Source organism: Adiantum capillus-veneris, chromosome 25 (genome assembly GCF_014529385.1).
Source record: "Adiantum capillus-veneris isolate H3 chromosome 25, ASM1452938v2, whole genome shotgun sequence".
Taxonomy (NCBI): domain Eukaryota; kingdom Viridiplantae; phylum Streptophyta; class Polypodiopsida; order Polypodiales; family Pteridaceae; genus Adiantum; species Adiantum capillus-veneris.
This window is the reverse complement of record NC_140955.1, coordinates 89323258-89347500: the sequence shown is the minus strand read 5'-3', so window position 1 is coordinate 89347500 and position 24243 is coordinate 89323258.

Genomic DNA, 24243 nt, shown 5'->3' with positions numbered 1-24243 from the left:
GCCCACGGCCCGGGTCCAGCGTGTTTAGCCGCTTAAAAGAGACCCTTAGTAGAGCTACTCGCTCCGAACATGCGGTTAATGAAATAAATGAAGGGAGTGGGGAAGTAAATTCGTCATTCATGCCTAAAATAGACCCTATGCTTCTTGAGAGTGTGCATGTGAATGTTCCATCCACTGCACCTCCTGATCCTTTAGGACTATCTCCCTCTGAGGTTTTACTACCCGATGGTAGGAGTCTTGCCGAAGTGCAAGAGATCGAACGCTATATGCAAGCAACAAGGGAGAGGGAAATTGAGAACCTACGAGGGCTAGAACAAAGTCGAGCCCTGAAAGCAAAGGCTCCTATGACAACAATCATGCCAGCCGAGCAACCGAGTGCTCCCAAGGTAGCAGTCACGGAGGGGCAAGCTATGGGGAGCAATAATGCTTCCACTTCCAGGGAAACCTCCAGCACGTCAGGCCTAGATGGGATATTCCTAAACGAAAATTGGGAGTATGACCTACAAGTAGAATCTTTAACTGATCGGTACACAGGACACACCTATCATGTGGGTTTGTTAGATGTTCTACAATCCACATCGGGTGCTACTAGCATAGATGAGCAACAGCAGAAAGTCTGTGATGTCCTCCCTAGGATTGTCGAGTTAGAAAGACAGAACACAAGGATCAACATGCCTTCAACAGGCCTAATGAGATTCTTGGATACGGGAAAGGCCAACCAACCAACCCTATCACAAATGGAGACTCCCTCAGTGAGCCCCATTGATCCTCCATATGTTGTTTCGCCGGGAGCCTCAGTACAATCTGAGCCCACAAGTGGCAGCTTTACCTTCCCAGATCTAGCTCATCTTTCTCTTAATGACACTACGGCTACCATGCATATCCCAGTGGTGAGCATGACAGGAAGTACACCATGGAGTTCATTTGTTAACACTGCGCCGATGCCTAGTAGCACAGTGCCCCCAACTATACCTACATGTATGTATCAATCATGTGCACCTGTCGTACCTCAGCCTCATGTAGCTCCTACACCTCCGATTATTCCAAGAGCTTACAATCCACAATGGAATTATCCAAGCTCTTATACAAGTGGAGCCATGCCATTTAATAATAACATGTCATATCAAGCACCCCCTATGCCTAGGGCCAAGCCTGTAAACTTTGGACCACCGTCTGGTACACCACCATACGAAATATGGGACCCAAGAGCCGCGCGTATGCCAAGGCCAAGGCCAACTCCCATCTCACATGTGGTTCCAGGAGCACATACACCCATTATACCTGCTCAAATAGGAGATTTGGCAGCATTTTCTCAAACTATCGCTCGCTCTATTGCGGAAAACATGCGTAGTGCACCTGATAGAGAGCCTAGGAGCAAGGCAGTTCAAGTAGCTAAGCTCACACAGAAATTCAGTGGAGACGGAGATGCTAGAAAGCATATGGAAGTCTTTGAACATGTGTGCGATTCCTTGGAAGAGCACAATGAGCTACATAAGTGTAAGGCTTTGAGTTTGACCCTAAGCGGAAAGGTTGGAGATTGGAATAGAACCTTAAGAGTAGAAGAGAAAACGATCTACTCTACTCTTAGGAGACTGTTCTTAAAAGAATACATACGAGAGGGAGTACTTTGGGGTGTAGCCTCTCAGCTCCAGAAAGCCCAACGAGAAGAAGGTGAATCCGTGAGACTTCATTAGTCGCCTAAAGAATTTGAATTCTCGATGCAATCCAAACGAGCGATTCAACAACAACCAATTGCTCGATAGATTCATTAGGGGACTACGACATGAAAGTATCTATAATGGCCTAGTCATTAGAGGTATCACTACTTGGGAAGCAGTCACCATGAATGCAATCCAATTGGAGGATAATTTAATGATTGCAGGAGAAAGAGTGTCTGCCGAGCCGAAGTCTAGTAGCTCGCAAGCGTCAGGGCATGAGCCAATGAAGATAAAGCCAATCATGAAAGAGCAAACGATATCTGAGATGACTTTGGCAGATCTCACCAAGGCCATCCAAGAAAGCCTTAGGGGTAATCGTGCTCCACAAAACACTCATATGTATCCAAGAAGGGAGCAACAATGGTGCTCAATTTGCTTGGGCCCACATACTACGAGTGAATTCCCTACTTTGAGAGTAAAGTTTAACGGGACTTGTAACGCGTGTGGTAGGTATGGCCATCAAGCGAAGGATTGCCTAATGCTTAAACGCATCATGGAAAATAGACCGCCTATAGCTTGGGCAGACTCACCTCGAGTTCCTGCATTGATGCCTACCCCACCATGGAGCAACAGTTGCCATTACAGCACATGGTCCCTAGAACCCAAAATGTGGTCCAAACCACACCGTTGCCACCTCCAACGCTAGGACCGCAACCCCCTCATCCAAGAGTTACACCTATGAACCAAATAGGTTGCGAGTCATCTAGTACTTATGTAGATTGCGAAGAGGACATAGACTCTGGTATCACCTATGGAGTCGACATGCTTGAGGAGTGTCCCATGTACTATATGGAAGACCATTGGGGACAAATCAAACCGGTATATCAAGCTACTGTGCTAGCACCAAGAGGCCAAAACATTAATAGTTTTGCCAGGAGACCACCTCTTCAGTGCTACGAATGTGGTGGACCACATCGAGTAGCTGAGAGCCCCATTAGAATGCAAAAGAATGTTGCACTAATGCAAACAAGTCAAGGGAGTGCATTGGCAATGCCAATACTCATTTGTAATCGTTGTGGCATAGATCATTTGATCGCACAGTGTCCTAACAATCCAAACGCGCCGAAAATCACACCATTGAACTTAATAGAGATTGTTGATGGGACACCACCAACTATAAACATAGCACCAGTGAATGCACTCACACGATCGATGCTCCAAAAGAAAAATTACATCCTTGAAGAGAGAGATGCTGCATCCATTGGCCGAGCGAGAAAGAAGAAAACACGAAGAAAGAAATCCCTTATTGCTTCTAGCGCAAAACCTAGTTTCAAGACTAACATAGGGACAGGAGAGGATCCCGTGTATATGAATGACCCTGAGGATGACTCAGATTGGATAGAGACCACGGAGACCAAAACTGTTACTACAGAGGAAAAAGCCAGTGAGGAGGATCACGAGAGGGACTTACAACGAATACCAAAAGAGTATTCAAAGTTAAACCACCCAGTTGCGAACCCCCAAGATAAGCCACGAGAGACAAAAAATGAGGATTGCAAGAGAAAGATTGGAACCTATCCAAACCCAACAGTGGAAATTGAACGAGTCTAACAACTGAGGGGTTGGTGGAAGAAACTCAATGAACATTAGAACCTGAATCCAAACATATCCAGATGTCGGACACAGTGTTTCCCACACAAGTTCAACCTCACAAGAACTACAGGCCGTTAGCTATACCCAGTATCATTCGGGAAGAGAGTGAGGGTAGGACATCTGAAAGTGGACACACACCTTTCCTACTAGAGAGAATGTTTGGTGAGGGAATGCCCGACCCCCTTGAGGAAGTGGAGATTCCATCTTCACCATTCTCTTGTCAGGGTCCTACGTCCCACAAGATGCCATTAAATGTTGCCAAATTGATGGATTTCATGTCTTCAGAAGTTAGAACCACCATCATGTCCAAACTATATAAAGACCCCGAGCTAGTCACAGCTCTTCGAGCCTTCCTCAATGGAGAATTACAAGCCGGATTACCACAGTTTGCACATATGAACAAACCTGACTCGGTAATGAATGATGAGGAACATTTAGCACCACCATCTGACCTAGCGGGACATGAATCTGTAATTGAAGTACCCGTTAACAAGTTGGGGCAATACTTTGAAGGTGATGAATCTAATGCTACTCTACCAATCACTACTAAAGGATTAATTGTAAAGGGGGTCCTTGACGGTGGTGCGGGAGTCAACATGGTGACAAAGAGTTGTTGGGAGTCTATGGGGCGACCTCACCTTGAAGCCACAAGCGTAGTGGTAAAAATGGCTAATGGATCTATTGTTACGCCTATTGGAATGCTAAAGGATCTCAGAATCAAGGTCTTGGGACACAAGGTAAGGCAGACTTTCATTGTTATGGATTTTTCCAAGCATCCTATGTCATTTGAGATGATCTTAGGGTGTCCATTCATGAGGGAAGCAAAAATGGTGCATGACTGGTCCAAGAACCACGTCTACTTATAGTTCCAAGACTCTGTCATTCGAGTTGATCTTTTAAGTGGTCGAACGCATCCTCTAGGAAATAAATTCATCATTGATAATCGATCAGACACAACAATTCACTCAGCTCCATTTCAGTATTGTTACACATGTAACGAAGACACGAATATTGGGGAGAACTCTCCTTATATGGATATCCTACCCGGAATGGCTGAGTCAGACAATGTCGATTGGGTACACCTAGCGGCAACTATAGATACATGGGGAGCTAGAGGAACAACCTGGGTAACACCAGATGGGGAAGAGATACCACACATTGCACCAGTAAACATGTTATGTGTAGCGCATGTAACATCCGATGATAAGAAAGAGGCACACCTACCTGAGAGTGAAACTGATTATTCCTCAAAGGCTTCAGGCCAATACACATCGGAAACGGAATCTCAGAAAGGAATGGATTCAGAACCTGAGGAAACATCGAGTGAACCAAGTATAGAAACTGAACACTCAAGGCCTAGTACGACCATCTATGGTAATTCATATGAGAGTGAAGAAGATACAAGCGAAGACCTATCAGGCGAGTCGAGTTCAAACATTTACCAAAATCAAAACCTTAACAAGAAACAAAGTTCATATAAGAGACGATGATATCGAGCAAATGTGAGAGCTAGGATAAACAAGGAAAGATCTACTGTAGAATGGCTTAGCTATCTAGGGGCATGTGATGCTCATCGAAAGCTAGTAGACAATTGGGGTGAACATCTCCAGAGTGTCATGTGGTGTAGCCCGCGACCCATTGACCTCGCTCAATTGGAGGTTACAGAGCCGAAATTGAGTCGAACTATAAGAAGACGTCAAAATCGAGAGTTAGCTCAACAACAAAAGGAGGCAGAACTAAAAGAAAGGTCTCTGTCAGGACAAGAGCCTATTGACTTACATACGGCTCGTGAACATTTTAAATCTTATACCACGGGGGAGCAAAAGGTTGTGTATGCCAAAGCCCAACGAATACCTACCAATGGAAGCAGTGGAGTCTATGATGGTCCAACGGTAGTTAAAGAGATAGAATTAGCAGAACCAGGTGAGGAGTCTAAACCAGTCTTTATTGCTCAAGACCTTACCGAAACTGAAGAGGCTGTACTTAAGGAGCTCCTCAAGGAAGGGCGTTCCACCTTCTGTGGTGCAACATACAATTCCCATGATCAACACTGCTAAACCCGTCCAGCAACGACCCTATCCAATGAATCCTAAGTACGCCAAAATTGTACAAGAGGAGATTGAAAAACTTATCCAATGTGGATTCATATACCCTATTGAGCACTCAGAATGGGTTTCTCCAATAGTCATTGTGCCAAAAAAGAATGGGAAACTAAGAGTGTGCATGGACCTCAAGAAAGTTAATGCAGCCACTAGGAGAGATCATTATCCCTTACCATATTCAGAAGATGTGCTTGAAAGAGTTGCGGGCAAGGAAGCTTATAGCTTTTTAGATGGGTACTCTGGTTACAATCAAATCACAATTGCATTAGAGGACCAAGCTAAAACTGCTTTTATCACAGAGTTTGGAGTGTTTGCATTTCGTGTTATGGCTTTTGGCTTAACAAATGCCCCTGTTACATTCCAACGATTAATAAACACTGCGTTTAAAGAATTTCTAAGGGAGTTTTTTGAAGCTTTCCTAGACGACCTTTGTGTTTATTCTTCTTGGGAGAAGCATTTGTTATATCTACGAAAAATATTTGAAAGGTGCAGATTTTATCGCATCTCATTGAACCCTTTCAAATGCCAATTTTGGGTTAAGCATGGAGTCATTCTAGGGCATATAGTGTCCAAGAACGGGATATCCACAGAGGAGAGTAAGATTAAAGGCATTGCCGATTTGCCACCACCTACGAACTATAAAGGAGTTCAAAGATTTATGGGCCATGTTGGTTATTATCGAAGGTTTATTTTAAACTTTGCCGAGATAGCGCGTCCATTGCACAAGCTTCTTATCGAGTTTCACTGGACGGAAGAATGTCATCAATCTTATGAGTTATTAAAGAAGGCCCTAACAAGTGCTCCAATCCTGCGAACACCTGATTGGAATGTACCTTTTCATGTGCATATTGATGCATCAAATTTTGCTATTGGGTGTGTTCTAACTCAACCAGGAGAACATAAATTGGACTACCCTATTAGCTTTGCAAGTCGCCAATTAAATGATGCCGAGATGAACTACAATACTACAGAGCGCGAAGGTCTAGCTATGATTTACGCAGTAAATAAATTTCTCTATTACCTTCTTACTACCAAGTTTGTGTTTTATGTTGATCATCAAGCATTGCTATATTTGGTAAACAAGCCGTGTTCCACAGGTCGAATTACACGATGGTTGTTAATTCTTCTTGAGTTTGAGTTCACCGTTGTTGTGAGGCCTGGGAGGAAACATGTCATGGTGGATCATTTATCTCGTATCCCTAATGGCGAAGCTCCTACGGGGGTTGATGATGAATTGCCTGATACTCCTTTGTTCATTGTTGAGACAATGCCTGAATGGAGTGAAAAGATTGTTAACTTCTTAGTTAATGGTTTTCCACCCAAAGAACTGCGAAAAGATATAGCTCGAAAATTAATCAAGGAATGCGAACCCTATTTCTTACTGGCTGGAACTCTCTATAAGAGAGGAAAAGATGATGTTCTTAGACGTTGTGCCCGCGAGGATGAGTATTTATATATTCTACAAGAGGCACACATGGGCGTAGCTGGTGGTCACTTTTCAGGAAATTTGACTGCCCGAAAGATCTTACAGTCAGGCTATTGGTGGCCCACTCTGTTTAAGGATGCATCACTTTTTGCAAAGGGATGTGATGAATGCCAACGCTTCAACAAGCCACAAAGAAGGGATAGGATGCCTCTACATCCCATCAAGGTAACCCAACCATTTGAAAAGTGGGGCTTAGACTTTGTAGGACCGATTAGTCCGGCTGCACGTAACACGATCACGATATATCATTGTGGCTACCGACTATGTAACCAAATGGGCTGAAGCAAAAGCAACACGAAAGGCGGATGCAAAAACAACAGCTAAGTTCCTCTTTGAGAACATTATCACAAGTTTTGGATGCCCCTTTGAACTTGTGAGTGACAATGGAACTCATTTTATAAATGAAGTAATAAAAGAACTCACATCAAACTTCATGATATCTCACCACAAGTCTACACCCTATTATCCCCAAGCAAATGGCCAAGCTGAGAGTACCAACAAAACTCTCATCTCCATTTTGACAAAGACAGTTGAGGCTCATCGCACTGATTGGGACCTAAATCTTACATCAGCTTTATGGGCTTATCGTACTGCGTATAAAGTTGCTATTAATTGCACACCGTTTAAGATGGTGTATGGCCAAGAAGCAGTTATGCCATGGGAGTTTGTCATTCCTAGTCTTCGAGTAGCTTCTCAAGAAGGTTGGGATGGTAACCCCTTAGTGGAGCGATTATATATCTTGGAAAGGCTAGATGAAGAAAGGCAATTAGCTGTGCAAAATGCTCTAGTGGAGAAGGATAGGAGAAAGAAGTGGTTTGATAGCCATTTAAAGGATAAAGACATCAAGGTTGGTGATAAAGTTCTTATGTACGGGGTATGTAATGAAAAGAAGAAATTGAAATACGCTGGTAAGGGACCATATCGAGTGTGTGAAATTAACCTGCAAGGTACCATTCGTGTGGAGACTCTAGATGGAGTTGAAACCATTGGATTCCTTAATGGGAGTAAATTCAAAAGATATTATGATCCTCTAAGCCAGGAAGAGTTGCAAGCCATCCATCAAAAGAAGGCTGCCAAGGAACAAGCAGAGCTTTAAAAAATCCAAGCAAGAGTTGAAGCTCGAGAACGACAACAACGTCTTAGACGCCAACGAGAGGCTAATCTGGGAATCACGCAAGCATTTTTCGAGGACACAGATGACGACTCATTAGAATCTGAGCCACCCCTACGAAACCCAATTGAGCTAAGTAGCCCCTATGGGAAAGTACTATACAATGCCTTATTAGATACGGGAGCTAAACACAATTTATTGTCCTATGGAGTTTGGTGTCAATTAGGGAAACCGACCCTATCCCCGAGTACAATGCAAGTCAAGGGCATTAATAAAAAGAAAACTGCTATTCTTGGAGTCCTTCAGACCCCTGTTGTCTATGACAATGGAAGCATAGTGCAGAGGTTTCTAGTCATGCCCGCGGGAGCTATGGAAGGCAACGTAAACCTGGGACGCACGTGGATGTTGGCAACCAAATGCACTATTGATTGGGATACTGGTAGTGTCATGACGCGACCACCGACTCTTACCCCTATCATTCAACCAAAGTCACCTACGTTGCAAACTCTAGCAAAGTTGAAGGATAGCCAACATTCACAAGCCAAGGTGGTTAACTCATCTTCGCCAGCTACCCATGAACCTAGCACTTCAACACTTGTAGTTGCAGCAAGCAGTAATATTGCAAGTACTCAACCAGCACGACCTAAGAGTACATATCAATGGGTCCCCAAGGCCTTACTTCCAACTACCTCAACCCTCCCATCCATTCCAAGAAAAAATTTCCCCGGAAAACCAAGAGCGCGCCCTAGGAGAGTCAAGACCAAATCACGATGGATTCCAAAACAACTATTAGAAGCCCAAGGCTGCTATGATGGAAATGAGCAAATTTGGGTACCTAAACGTAAAATGTGTCCTTCCCTATCGACAACAAACCCATATGAGTCAAACAGTGTAACACTACCAATGGCAGACCGTGGGAAGGGAAAGATCACAGAATGCTACACACCTAGTCCAGAGCTAGTTTGGGCTCCAAGGCAAAACCAATTTATTCCACCTAGCTCAGGAAGGGGGGAGTTCCCTAAAGCTTCTAGCTCCTCATGTAATTCATCCATAGAGGTAAAAGCTTCTACACAGCCTCCATCTATAGTAGTGGACCTCCATGAAGCTACAAAAGAATCCACACCTCCCAGTGTTCAAGAATCACCTGATGAACCACTTCAAGTTCGATCCTGGGAGAGTACCTTACCACCCTTGCAACTTGATGAGGCACCTAGGGTAATAGAAAACTACTGGCAAAAATCCTCACCTATTACCAACTGGAACAATTGGTTTCAAAGGGTGACGACATCATTTCAAACGGTATGATCTACCCAAGGAAGGGAGGAGTGTTTGTGGACATCCATCATTCACTTACTTCCCTCTCAACCTTTCTCCCTGACCTCTTAATCTCCAATCTTAGGGAATGTATATATAAAGCCTTATACTCACAAAAACAAGATAAAAAAGTAAAAGAGCAAGAGCCATAACACAAATCATAAAAACAAATTATGCACAAGAACACGACCCTTGTAATATTTGCACTCTAACCATCATCTATTTGCGTGTACAGATATGGCTAGTACGCTAGAGTCATCCACTCCTGCCTTGGGTGAGAGGTACCCTCGTTACTTTTCACAAATATTTCACATGGTCTTTCCAGTGCTTGCATGTGAATGGGATTTGATAGGTACGCTAGCATGTGAGAGGAATTTTGAGGAGTTAGAATGGCTGATACGTCTCTTGACCACGTCTGATCCATACTTAGTAGAGAGCGTTTCTCCCATTGCACAAGCCTACCCTTTTGACCAAGATGACTATAGGCGTCTAGTGACCTTCTTAGTAAACATGGGCACCTATGATGAAAAAGCTACACGGATGGCACATATGGTCTCATGGATGATGACTTTGTTTATCTCGACGACGAGGATAGGGGTTTAGCCTTAGGGTTTCCCCCAACCTCTACAATATCCTATTCCCTTGACTCTCTAGGGGAGTGCAAATAATTAGGTTAGGGTTCCTTATGTTTTTTGTTGTGTTCAATAAGTGTTGGTACCTTTTCCCACTAATGTGCCTCCTGGAGGTATTCCTTTTGTTTCCTAGTGTGTACAGGAGCGTGTTGCGATTGATAGGATTTGGACCTTCATGGAATCTTTATCTCGACTCACTCTTCAAATCAAGTGCGACCATCGACACAAACAGGTGTTTCTTGTCCATTAGCATTGCCCCTTATCTTTTTTGCATCTATGATTGTCTGCTTTAATTGTGATTGGTAGGATAATATCCAGCACATTTGCTTAGTAACAAACATTTAATTCAATGTAATTTTTTGTCATAATCACTTGTCTAGGTTTAAAAATCAAGCAGTCCAACTAAGCTAGTTTGACCAAGTTAGGTGTTAGAGATCTTCTCTTAATACCATGGGGAATGCCTTCCTAATAATCAATGGTTACTTAGGTTCTTAATCCGATTTAGGCAGCATTGTGTGAAATGTACTAGGGCTTTCTAGTGGGCTTGACCCTATTGACCTTTAGCTTAAGTATTATAAAGGGAGTTTACTAGTGTGATGAGCCTGGGGAGGTGTATCAGTGTTATATGACCCCCCAAAGTTACAAAATTAAAATGCTGAAAATGAACAAACAAAAAATCAAAGTGCCACACTGTAAAATCTTAAGCTAGAAGAGAAATCTCAGCTTGATTTGGTACTTCACTCACATGTATTGCCTATGGTACTAGAGCCCTAGAGGTTCCCAGTGTGGGCGCTTTTCCTTGAAAAGCAAAAAACCCAAGGCATACAAAATAAGCACACACATCAAATTGAATCACTGTGAAAAGACTTTGGGGGGTCAAAGAAAAAGTAATCAGTCAGGCGATGATTTCATGAGAAATTCCTTTCATGGTAGCTTAAGTACAAGGTCTTCTAGATATAGCCTCTAGTCAGCCCTCAAACATGAATACTTGGCTCTCACGATTAAACAACTTAATTGACCACAGAAAATTAAGAAGCTTACCCATGGTACTAATATTCGATCTCTAGTGCCTTTCGACCGTCAAATTAGCGACCCCAGACTTGTTTAATTTTTTACCTTTACATCTGTTTATGCATTTGATTACATTGCAATTTAATATTCATTACTGACAAATTGTTTGAAATTCTTTTACCAATCAATTTGTCTACCTAAAACTGCATATGCTTTTTAATCACTTATGAGATTGCAATTACTGTGCCAATGTTGTTTGATTTTGCAGTGACTGAAGAAGGCTAAGGACATTCATCTCAAATGCTCTTCCACCTCGACGAACGAGCTTCAACTCAATAGCTTCCGAGGACGGAATCTACATCAGGAAGGGGGGCATGTTAACCCTCACAGCTCACGGACACCCCATCACCTACGACGGACGTGTATTATGTATTTGGTAGAGTCAGGTACCGGGTTTGTCGGACCAATAGGAAAAGGGTAAGAGTGATCGTCGATGAGAGGCTCACTCTAACTGGGACATTCAAGGGATTAGTTGGCTAAGCATGGGCGCCCAAGTGTGAATGGGGTGAGCTCATATAAAAGCCAACTAAACCTAAAATTCACTTATTCTCTCATTTGTGCAATAGAAGAGTGCTCTTGCTCCATCTCCATCTCCATCTTCTTCTTCTTCACCTCCTTGTGTGTGTGTGTGTGTATGTGTGAGAGAGAGAGAGAGAGGGAGAGTGTGTGTGCGATCGAGCATTACGAAGGCACGACAGCGGCGAAGTGGTTGAGCGCGGCACGACTGCAGCTTCTTCTTCATCGCGGCGAGGAATCCACCACGAAGGCGAGCGTAGAGCTGTGAGTGACACACCCTTTTCTCTCTTGAGCTTGCTAGTTTAGGCTTGTTGTGTGCTTGGAGCCATTTGTGGCTCGCACACAGTGTATCGGCAAGTCCCTTGCTTCGACAGTGCGGCAAGGAGCGCACATCAATCTAAGTCACCATGCTTACCAAGGTATGCTTGGTGAAAGCTAGGTGCATTTGCTAGAGGAGTGGTGTGGGATCGGTGTGGGATGATCCTAGGGGGATGATTTTCCCCAACATATTTAGGGCACCGATTGGAGGTCAAGAGGGATTCAAAGTGCAGCAAGGTCCAACAAGCTTGAGGTTGGCAATATGAGCTTCTATCGTGGCTTTACAAGATGTGGATCTAACAAATGAGTAGGGGACTATAGGTTGACAAAGTTGCGTAAAATGTTGTTGGTTTTGGACCAAAGTTGGGGAAGTTTTTAGGAGAAATACAAGGGGTCCACGTGGCATCAAATGGACCTATAAGCAAAGCTTGGAGGTTGGAGAGAGGGGTATATAGCCTAAGCCATTACCCCCCCATCGTGCGCACAGAGAGAGAGAGAGAGAGAGAGAGAGAGAGAGAGAGAGAGAGAGAGAGAGAGAGAGATCTCCTCCTAGTGAGTGATGACGCATGAGCCTATTGGCTACATCCACGTCGGGGATGGTGGCCCATCAGGCGTTTTTGGGCAGTATGGGATGCGGGGTAGTGGCTTTGAGCGGTAGTGACCATTGTCCATCGTTGGATAGTGGATGATGATATGGGAAGGTGTTTGATAGGGGCTGTTTTCCACGGCCAAAAGGCCCCAACGTTTTTGAAGGCAAAAAAGAACCCTTCCCCACTAGCAACCTTGCTAGTTCCAGGGAGAGAGAAGTGTGAGTTTGAAGGTGGGTTCCAAGGAGGTGGGAGAGAGAGAGAGAGAGAGAGAGAGAGAGAGAGAGAGAGAGAGAGAGAGAGAGAGAGAGAGAGAGAGAAATAAAGTGCCAAGCTTGTAAAATGCCCAAGGGATAGTAGCGGCCTTGCTAGTGCTCCCCCGGCTCAAATAAGTGCATGCTGGTCTTTTTGAATCGTCAATCAAAGCTCAAATGGGCAAATCATGGCCAGTTGAAGTTTTGTAGAGGGCCAATTGTGTGGCAGTTTTACCACCTTGATAGGCATGCCAATAGGAGTTCTTTTGAGCTCAAGGTTCTAGAGGATAGTATTCACTATGTCGAGTCAGATAGAGTTTTTGTCTCATCAATCAGAGTCGCAATTACCAAGATATGCCCCGATCAAAGTTGGGTGCAGCTGCTAGAGGCATGGTGTCAGATAATTTCTCCTAATTTTAGGGCATCAATTGGAGACTAAGAGGGAGTCAACGTGCAAAAAGGTCTAGGAAGCTCAAGGTGGGAAACATGAGCTTATATGGCAAGCTTTACAGGATGTGGATCTGACAATGCCATTTGTAGGGAGCCAAGAGGGTGTTTTTTTTTTGGGCTTATTTGTTCAGAAGTGTGTACTTGCAGAGCCCAGGAAGAGTGAGTTTGAGTGTGTTTTTTGCATGAAAATCAAGTGGGTGTGTCGTTTGTTGTAGAATTTTCATGTGTGATGTTCTTGGAGCATGATCAAGCTTCCATAGCGGTTTCTCAAGCTTCCATAGCCCCCTTCTCTAATTATTCTGCTTTTGTGTCATGAGCCATCATGTGTGAGCAGGTGTGCCCCTCTAGGCCATTTTGTGCTCTCTATTGTTCGATAGATAAAGCTCTAGTGATCGTTGTTGGAGTTGGATCTATGGTGGGTGTAGGCACAAACAAGCCATAGTGAAGGAGAGACGAGAGGAAGATAAGGTTGCATGAAAGGCACACAAAAAAGAGAGTTATCATTAGGTTTACATGAGCCTCCTAAAGGCATTTACAACCAGTTCATACACAAGTGTCTGTCCAAACATAAAAGTGACTTGCCAAGTTGGGCTAATCCCAACAATCATCAAGACTAAAAACCCATCCGCGCTTGCTGTTGCTGCTCCCTCCCCCTCGCCATCGCTGCTCCCCCCCCTCCTCCCCTCCTCGCCATCACTGCCCCCCCACCCTAGCCCTCCGTAACCTCTTGCGCGCAAGCCCCTGGCCGCCCCCGCTGCACTCAATCCAGCCCGTTGCCCCTCCCCGTCGCCTACACACTCACATAACCCCCCCCCTCCCCCCCAGCGCCCTGTCCTCCCTCTGCTGCTCGCTCAGCCTGCCCGCCCAGTCACCCCCACCCCCGCCATTGCCCTGTCCGTCCACCATCCTTTCGCCCGCCTACCCGCAGTTTTTGTTTTTTTTTTGGCCCTTCGTCTCGCCTTTCCTGCTTGTCGAGCCTCGCCAATTACCTTGGCGTGTTTGGTCCAGCAGGAGCTTCCCCCTTTGTCTTCAATTTTTCGCCTCTTCTCCGCAGCAACAGACACAAATGGAGGCTCAAGCTCCGCCACAGAGGGACTCGCCTGAAGCCCCCTCGCCTGACCCCGCTGAGCCCACCATCGGACTTGCTCTTTTGCCGACAGAGCAATCAAGCCTTGCCGTAGAGGTAGAGCGTTTGCAGGCAACTTCGGTCATCTGCAAGGTTCTCGGCACCCGACCTAGCACAGGAGAGCTGCGAGACCTTCTCCAGGCATGCCTTCTAACAGAGGTGGGCAAGATCTTGGATGTCTAGATTCTCGGACGGGGGTACTACCAGATCGAGTTCGAGACTTCCGAGATGACCTCCAAGGTCATAGCTATGAGTCCACTGGCCATCCGAGCATCTCGCGCCCACTTTCGATAGTGGCGACATGGTTTTGACCCGACTTCCGATGTGCTAGTAGAGGAGGCAGACATCCCCATCTCAGTCTGCTTTCCGGGTTTATGGAGGGAGTACCTTCCACTTCTCTCCAGGATTGGCTCACCATCAGGACTGTCCTGGAGACACCTCGTACGGCAGCATCATTAGCTGCCAAGGCGGCTAGCATCCCTTGAGTTCGAGTTTTGGTCAGAGATACCTACACGCTCCCGAAGGTCATCCTTCTGCCTCGGGTGAGTGGGGGTTGGTTTAGATAGAGTGTGGAGTACTTGGGTCTCTCGAACCAGTGCTTCATTTGCAGACAGATGGGCCACCTAGCGAAGGCCTGTCCATGGAGGAGGCCACGAACTACACCTCATCCTCAGCCCCAGCCTGCCAAGGCTGGGCCGCAGCCACAGCCAGCACCACAGTGCACAAATTCAGAGCCACCCTCCGAGCCTGGGGCTCCAGCGTAGGAGGGGTGGCAGCAGGCTCGTGGTCGTCGACGCCAGGGGCCACAGCGACAGCCTAGCACTCAGAGTGGCCCTCAGGTGCCTACTCAGCAGCAGTGGGTTCCCATGAAGAATCGCTTTGGTCCTCTTGAGAAGGAGGAGCCCCCTACACCAGCCTCCACCTCCGCTTCACCCTCACCAACCGCCCCACCTTCAGAGTTCCCCTCCTCCTCCTCATCCCCCCCCCCCCCCACCCTCTGCTCCCGTCCACTCCCCACCTCACCCCCTTGCCTCTGCCACCCCACCCCGCTTCTCTTCTCCTCCGCCCCCCCCAGCTCCTTCTCCCCCTCCTCCTGCTTCAGTACCACAGTCGACTCAGGAGACTGGTCCCTCGCCGGCGGCTAGGAGATCTCTTGGCAGCGCCTTTGCCACGAGTTGCCTAGCGAGAGAGAGTCAGCCCTTCTTGCGGCCCCCTCTGCAGATTCAAACATCTTCCCTTGTAGCTATCCCTTGGGGTCTGACGAGCATTGACCTCCGAGGCCGCTGGGATTTCTTCGATTATGGGTTCACTCGCTTTCTCGGCAATTCCGCAGCAGACCACGAGGAAGCCTGCCTCAAGGTCCATGCTTTGTTCCTCAACGCTAGGGGGACAGAGGCCTTGGACTCAGCAGTTGGTTTCTCCTTCCCCCTCTGTGGTAGGACCGAGACAGAGTGGTCCCATGACTCAGTGGTGGGATGGTTGCATACACAGGTTCTCGAGATCTCTCACCACATGGGAGAACTTGGAGTTACAGATTTGCTGCAGAATTTGTGGCCACTGGCCAAGTTTGCGGTGACACCCCCAGACTCAGCAGGATGTAGGCACATTGTGGTGTACTTTTTTGCTGATACGCAGTGTTTGCCTTGCTCTGTATACATTCATGAGGACTCCTGGACAAAGGAGATTGCTTTACGCACGGCTCGCTCTGCTTGGGCTTGGGCCAGGCACTCACTGCATTCTCGCCTATCTAGAGGACGCTCGGATTCGGATTACTCCCCATCCAAGCCAGCCTCGAAGATAGAATGTCTTGCTGCTGCGGCAGCATCTGTTCTCTCTCTCTCCCCATGAGGATCCTCTCGTGGAACGTGCAAGGACTAGGCGGACCCCAGTTTCAGCGACAGCGGGGCTGATTGCGTCAGGAGCTTCAGCGTTGCCTTGTGGGAGGAGAGAATTACCTCCTTATGCTTCAGGAGCACCATTTGTCTGAGAGCCGCATTCGGCGATGTGGTCAGATTTTGCGTGGACGTTATGATACCTTTTGGTCAGCTGCTTTTGGACCTGGAGGCATCCAGGGAGGGGTATGTATGACTATTGCGGACTCATTGCAGCAGGCCATTGTGGGCAGAGGGATTATTGTGCCAGGCAGGGCTCAGTGGATTACTATGCAGGTTCAGGGTGGCCTTGTGGGCTTACTGAACATCTATGCGCCCAATGTGGCGAGTGCTCGTGCAGAGTTTTGGTCACAGATTGTTGAGTCTTTACCACAGGTTGACCATTGGTGTGTAGGAGGGGACTTCAACATGTTGGAGGACCCTTTTGACAAGATCGGAGGCAGCCATGCTACTGTGCATGGAGTCGAGTTAGCAGCTTGGGAGAGGTTGTGTGTGACTTTGAGGGTCTCAGATACATGGCAGCATTTTGGCTTTGTGAGGCCTCCAGAGAGTCTTGCCTTCTCTAGATCGGACCGCAGAGTGGGAGGAGTGAATCTATCGCGGATAGATCGCTTCTACACTAGTGACTACTTCAGTGACCTGGGGGGATCAGTGGGCATCCTGGCAGGGACATCCTTCTCAGACCATGCACCAGTGATCCTCACAGTGGTAGACAGGTAGAGGAGTGGGAGCACGATGCTTCGCATCCTAGAGCGGGTCTTGTTGGACTCAGCACTCAGAGAGAGGGTAGAGGCTCTCTGGACAGAGGGCATGGACAGCTAGGCTCTACCTGCAGACAGAGTGGCCTTAGGCCTAGCTCAGCTTAGCCACTTTTTTCTCCAGGAATCTCTGGCTCGACTGGCTGCAGCGAGAGAGGAGAAGGAGCGTCTTAGACGAGGCATCGCTTCACTAAAAAGGATGGAGGAGCAGCATCCAGACAGTCCATGGTTGGAGGAGCAGTTATAGCAGGCTCGACAGGAGCTTACTTACACAGAGGAGAGGTGTCATGAGTTTTCCTTTCACTCACAGGCATCTCAGTGGACTCAGGTGGGTGACAGAGTTACACGTGCTTTTTTTGAGACAGTGGGACCTCGGCACTCGCATGCCAAGGTCAATCAATTGAGGAGACCCGATGGGTCAATTGTCTGTGAGCCCGAGGATATGCGTGCAGTTGCTACTGACTTTTACCGTGAGTTACTGTCGGCTGAGCCCGAGTCAGAGCGAAAGGAGGCATGCAGGGAGCAGGTTTGGGCACAGATGCCTTGTCTTGTGACTGAGGAGATGTGCCAGAGGCTAGAGATGCCTCTTCAGCTTAAGGAGCTGCACACGGCTCTTAGGGCCCTCCCTTGTGGTAGCTGTCCCGGTGAGGATGGGCTGACTCCCAGCTTCTTCTTGGAGTACTGGGACCTGCTTGGCCCAGATCTTTGTAGCGCCTTTCAGTACATTCTGCACACAGGAGTGATGCCGGATAGCATGAGTGAGGGACTGATTTACCTTATTCCAAAGGAGGGTGGCTCCTTGGATGAGATTCGACAGTGGCGCCACATCACCATCCTCAACTCAGCCTACAAAATTCTTGCCAAGGCTCTGAGTTTGAGGATTCAGCCACTTTTGGAGAGCCTTATACATGGGACTCAGACAGTTTTTGTCAAGGAACGCAGTATCCTTGACAACATCGTCACTTTCTGGGAGGCTTCTGCCCTGGCACGGCTCCGTGGGGAGGACCTTGTGATTCTTCTTCTCGATTTTGAGAAGGCATACGACAAAGTTGACTGGGACTTTCTAGAGGGCACTCTACGCAGGATGGGCTTCTCGGATGCTTGGATCAGAGGGGTGTCATCTTTGTACAGACAGGCTCACAGTCAGGTGCTTTTGGTAGAAGGTAGAGGTGAGCGCTTCATGCTCACACGATCTGTCAGACAGGTTTGTCCTCTTTCCCCCTTTCTCTTTATGTTCTATGCGGAGGCGATGAGCAGATTTTTGGTGTCACAGCAGGTTGGTCTGAGGGGCTTAGCACTCCCTATACGGGGAGATGAGCTTCTAGAGGCTGAGTTTGCCGATGACTCAGCCTTGTACTTAGAGGGCCAGGAGGCCAATCTACACAGATGTGAGTAGTCTTTGGAGACCTTCTGCTATGCATCGATCGCATTGATCAACTGGAGAAAGACAGTGGCTTTCTCGGTTGGCAGTGCTCTTGTGCCAGATTGGATGCCAGGAGAGAGTTTCAGGTGGATTCCTCCAGGGACTACAGTTCGGTACTTGGGTTGTCAGGTTGGTCTGGACTTGTCCCCCGAGCAGCAGATTTCTCCTCTTCTATTGTCCATCAGGAGCAAGCTGTTACATTGGAGCTCAGCACGACTTTCGCTAGCTGGTAGAGTAGTAGTTGCCAACCAGGTGTTGTTGGCGACTATGTGGTACATCACTTCTTGCTGGATCTTCTCGAGTTCTTGTATCAGCCAGGTAGAGAGGCTGATCAGGAACTTCCTTTGGTCAGGTCGTGACACTCAGATTGCCCGAGCCAAGGTGGCTTTGTCGGTCATCACACTTCCTTGTTCTCAGGGAGGGCTTGGGATCATTGATCCTGCACAGCAGAGCAGAGCCCTTCTTGGGAAGTTTGTTGTCAGAGGACTTCTTCCAGGCGAGGAGCCCTAGAAGGAGTTCTTGCTGCAGAGGCTTCGTGCCAAGGTGCCTCAGTCAGGAGGCCCTTGGCAACCTTTGACCAGATGGATCTTTACAGAGTTGCACCGAGTTGGTTTGAGTAGGAGACTGGAGGACCGATTTGCTATGAGTTTATTTCGATCTTGGGAGCTCTTACGGCATGGCCTAGAGCAAAGACAGCCGACGTGCATGGAGGAGCGCCTATGGCAGCCCCTCGTCTGGAACCCCATGGTTAGCACTCAAAGAGGCCACTTTGTTGGGAGTCGGCCTCATGTTTCTTGGGGTCCCATGGCAGCAGGTCCAGCGCGCTCTCTAGGTGACTGGCTAGAGTTCATAGGTTTGTCAGAGGAGGTGCAGGATGTCTAGCTACAGGGCCTGAGAGGGATGCAGAGCATGTGTCAGGACATCTTAGAGTCAGTTCCAGCTGAGTGGCTCACGCCTCACGAGCTAGTAGCACCCCGGTGGATGGGAGCCTTCACACGGCTGGAGGTTCTCATTTCAGTCAGGGCTTGCTCAGAGACTGTCCCAGCCCTGTTCTTCGAGCCTCAGGGTGGGGGACGATTAGAGCGAGTTGCAGTAGAGGCCCCGCAGGTAGCAGAGTGTTGTTTCCAGAGGATCCGAGTTGTGGGCATCTGTGGGAGGACTTGCGTCATAGACCCTGACCCAACAGCTCTTGAGACTGGACATTGGAGGCTATGGGCTTGGGAGTGTTGTCCACTGGCACGAGTACAGTGGGATCCTAGTGAGTGGCTATGGAGGGACCCCTTCTCTTCTGCAGACCGCCCAGGAGTCCCCTTCTTTCAGTACACTGTTCGGCTTGGACATCACATACTTGCAGCACAGAGAGAGGCCCGCCTCGCTACAGCACGTCATTGGCAGGAGGAGGGCCTCGCAATCGAGTTCTTGGTAGCTTTTTGACAGAGGCTGTGGGACTCCAGACAGCCGAGGCGCGTCACTTTTTTCCAGTGGCTGGTTGCACACAGAGCCACAGCAGTAGGGAGCTGGCTTGTGCATAGTGGTCTCTCGGCCGCATGTGCAGCCTGTGACCAGTTGGTGGAAAGTCAGCGTCACTGTCTTTGGGACTATCCCTCGGCCCAGCAGGTGTGGCTATGAGTTCTTCGGCTGATGCCTGCCCTCTCCACAGCTCGATAGTACACTTGGGGGGCAGCGGCTTGGTCCACCCTCACGGGCCCGGCACTTCAGTTTGAGCTATCTTCCACCAGCAGGATGATAGTGATGCAGGGGGGGCGACCTACACTCCAGCCTACTATAGAGCTTACTCCACAGGAGTGGTGCAGTGAGAGAGAGGAGTGTTGGGAGCTCATCAGCGGCCTAGCTCTCTGGTTCATTTGGCGGGCCCACTGTTTTCTCATCTTTGAGGCTCGCCCTGTGCCACCAGCAGAGACTGTTTGTGACTTTTGTCTAGAGCTGATCCATACTCTCAGAGGACAGGTTGAGGGACTACAGAGCAGCTCCGATCGCATGCAGGAGCACCGCAAGGCTTTCCTTCGGCTCTGGCGCCCTGGGCCTTTCTACACTATAGTCCAGGGGGTGCTCAGATGGCACTACTGTCCACCTGTGTGGCTCTTCCCTCCTCCCATCTCTTGATTTAGCCTCATTGTATATATGCTGTTTTTTCATTGGGAGAGTCTCCCCATCATGCTTGTTGTAGCCCTCTCTCGCAGAGGTGGATGTAGCCCTATGGGCAGTTTTCATTAACTAATAGAAGGATCTTTTTCTCGGAAAAAAAAATCCCAACAATCATCCCCTTTAGCCAAACTTGGCATAAATGTCGTCACAACACCCCCTAGAACTAGACTACCTCACTCATGACACACAGAGTTTTAGGTGCTCCCAACCACGAGTTTTTGGCATACTTGTAAATTGTGAGTTTTAGGTTTTCTCACAACCAAGGGTTTTAGTTTTACCCATAACCTGGCACTACCAAGAGATCCTCCCCTTTCTTGTGGGTGGAGGTAAACGTAGCCACCAAACATGGATTTTTGGTTTACTCCCAAACCCTAGAGTTTTTGGCTTACTCTAGCTAGCCTTGGGTTTAGATTTACCCATTAACCTCATGAGACGCGATCAACAAAAAATGGGGCTTCATCTTTGGGAAGGTCTGACCGGTCTATGATTATCTTAGACAAGGTAGTGTCTAATCCCTTTAATACATAATCTTTCATATTAACAAAAGTATAATCATACTCATGGAGACACATGCAGGACAAGAAACATATTTCCTTGGAGACAGATGCAGGACAAGCCATTCACGTCAATAATAATCTATTGTAGACACCATATTGTGTGAACTATCTCTTAAGGCCAAAAAATCATTGAAGGCTTTAAATGAAAAACATTGATAATAAAAATAAAAACGACATGGATGAAATGGCTGACATCACTCTTGATGGCAAGCGATACACACATTGCCTTTGTGTGTGTGTGTGCCATGGCCTATTGCAGTGGGTGGCTTCTATCTCACCAGCGCTCGTTATAGCAGCCATAGTAGAGTCCCATACTCGTGAATAATTGAGTGAGCTGAAACACCAACTGCAACAGAAGCAACACCATTCCCTTCATTCTCTTCAGCGGCTTGGATCCTGTGATTAGTGAGCCATGGCTGCTTCCAGTTCCACCGTCTTCAACTCTGTCTGCATCGACAAGAGGCTCGATGCGGCAATGTTTTTTGGTATGAAGACTTCCTTCACTGCCCCACTTTGTCCAGCATTGAGAAGGAGTTGCCTTGAAACAACAAGGTGCTCTCACAATGCCCGCTAGGGTCAGCATAATCTACATAAGCTAGCTTTGCCAAGAATTTAGATTTGCTCCCTTTGCCTCGGGGGGGGAGGGGGGGGGGGGGGGGGGGGGGGTTCACTAAATAATTATGTGACTATCACGTGAGTGCAACAGACGGGGTTGTTAAATTTCATTTTTTCTCACATTTTCACATACAAAAGGGTACCATAAATAGGAATTGGGAGAGAAAATTACAGATTGAATACGAAAAGGGTGTATTTTATTTGTAAAAATTTCACTGATAAGGAGTTGAGAAAATAGTCCTTGAACGCACATGATATACACAATTTATACATAGTGACCCCCCGAGCCCTTTGCCCAAGACAAAACCATAGGCTCTAATACCACTTGTTGGTGTTGGATCTATGGTGGATGTAGGCATAGACAAGCTATAGTGAAGGAGAGAGGAGAGGAATTTTGGTACTACTGCAATAAAAAGCGTTTCGAAATTTTTTGCCTAATGACAAGTTTTTTGTTGCAACACCTATAGTATTTTAGAATTTCGTCTGTGGAATTACTTGCTGCAATGTCACATGCCTACACTACTTGAGTGGCGTTTCAAAATGCACCTACAATTATGCCTCCTTGCCGACCTCTTTGCCAACCTCCTAGGCTCTAATAGTGTGTGTAGTAGGGGAAGGTGGCTATGGAGGATGGTGCCGGGGGCACACCATGGCACAAGGGGAGCATACAACAATAGAGAGTAACAAGAGAGAAAGTGAGGAGAATTTGATCGACCAAGCTAAAAAAGAAACTCTATAATTCATTGATATCTCTTCCATATAAATAGAGGACTAAACTAATCATAAGCGATTCCTTTCTCCATGCAAGCTCCACATACCAAAAAGTGGTGCATATCAATTCTTCTTGATTGGGTACCTTCCCACAAGATAGACAAAATAGGGCTTGAATAATCTTGGAGACACATGTTATGCTTGTACTTCAAATGTGGTGCAACACGTATGGTCACTGATGCAAACAATGTTGTGAAGAGAGGTCAAGAGATATGGGTTCAGGTTCTTGCAAAAAGAGCTCTTTAGATGAGGAATCTAATCTCTCAAGTATGAATCAACCTTTAACAGGTTGCAAAGGGATTTCTAGGATTATCATCATAGAGGAGGACCATGCTTGATTCTATACCAAAGGATCTTAAGAAAACTTGGGAAGATCCCATGTTAGAAACAAGAGAGTGGCATCTCGCTCAGATACTTTGTGTTGTAGGACTCTATGCGTATGATCTGCCAGAGTGAAAGAAGGATTCATTTGGTAATATAGAACATTTGGCAAGCAGTCAAAACTATCAATATAGGCACGAAGACAAAGTCTTCCCATTTACAATCTTAAAAATGACTTGTTTAGAGAATTCTATAAGAAAGGGAGAAAATCAATAACAAAATCATCTACAAACCATTGAAAAAACTATGTGGCAATAAATTGTAAAGGCTCTTCATTTGCATCCAAATCTACATGTCTATGTGTTTGCTTGGTCTACACAATTCAACTACAGGTTAGGGCATGGCTTTCTTTTCTTATAATTTTTGGAGAGATAGAGTGCCAACTCTGTACCATACTTCTATATGGAAATTTTGTATGACACACACTCTATATGATCTATGGTTTGTGTCATTTCCAACAACATTCTCTATCTTGCACACTTGAACAAGACGCCTACTCAATGCTAGGTCAGAAGTCCAAGTTAATTTTTGCATTTCTCTACACTACAATCTACTATATGTAGACAAAATGTCTTTGACTCCCAACAACAGATCAATATCGACTCTCATCAATGCATTAATACTAGTAGTCAACCAACCTGTCCTACGGACACACACACACACACAGGACGGAGAGAGAGAGATTTGAGGAGCTAAACCACTAAGTCACAAGAGGTCTTAGGCTATTTTCAGATGATGCCGGTGGAAGAAAACTCTAATGCAGTTCTACCGCCACGTTGTCTAAATAGTGCTAGAGGTGGAAAAGTGAAAAAGATTGAGGGGTTGTGAGAAGCAGCTCCCCGGGGGGGGGGGGGGGGGGGGGGGGTCGAAAGAAAAAAGGAGGGCCCGAAGGAAGATGATTTTTGTTGCAACAAACCGGTATTCACCATTCCACCTACACACCCCTAAGCGAGGCTTTTCATCCGTCTAGTCTGAACCGGGCCTTAAATGTGGTTGAGCAATGGGAATGACGTCATTAGGTTGAGCGTGGGGATCTTGAGACAAATGGACAGGCAAAAAAAATGCCGAGGTCGTCGCCTGACTTTCCCATTAACAGGCAGACATCCTAACCATGTGGGCACGTAGCTCTTGATGTCATCTATGGAAAAAGATATTATTATCTAGTAAACACAAATAGGAAAACGTAAACTTGGACATTACCATTTGATGATGTACACCAATAATTGAATCGTGCACCCTACTTGCTCGCCCTTGATCCCACTGTTCCATCTTCATTGAAGACCCCGTGTGATATAGTGTTGAGGAAAGAGGAGTGGACTATGAGAGAGAAGCGTGGACAATGTGTCCATGTTTTTTTTGTGATATTGAGAAAGAAACATTTGATTTTGTGCACTTTAGATAC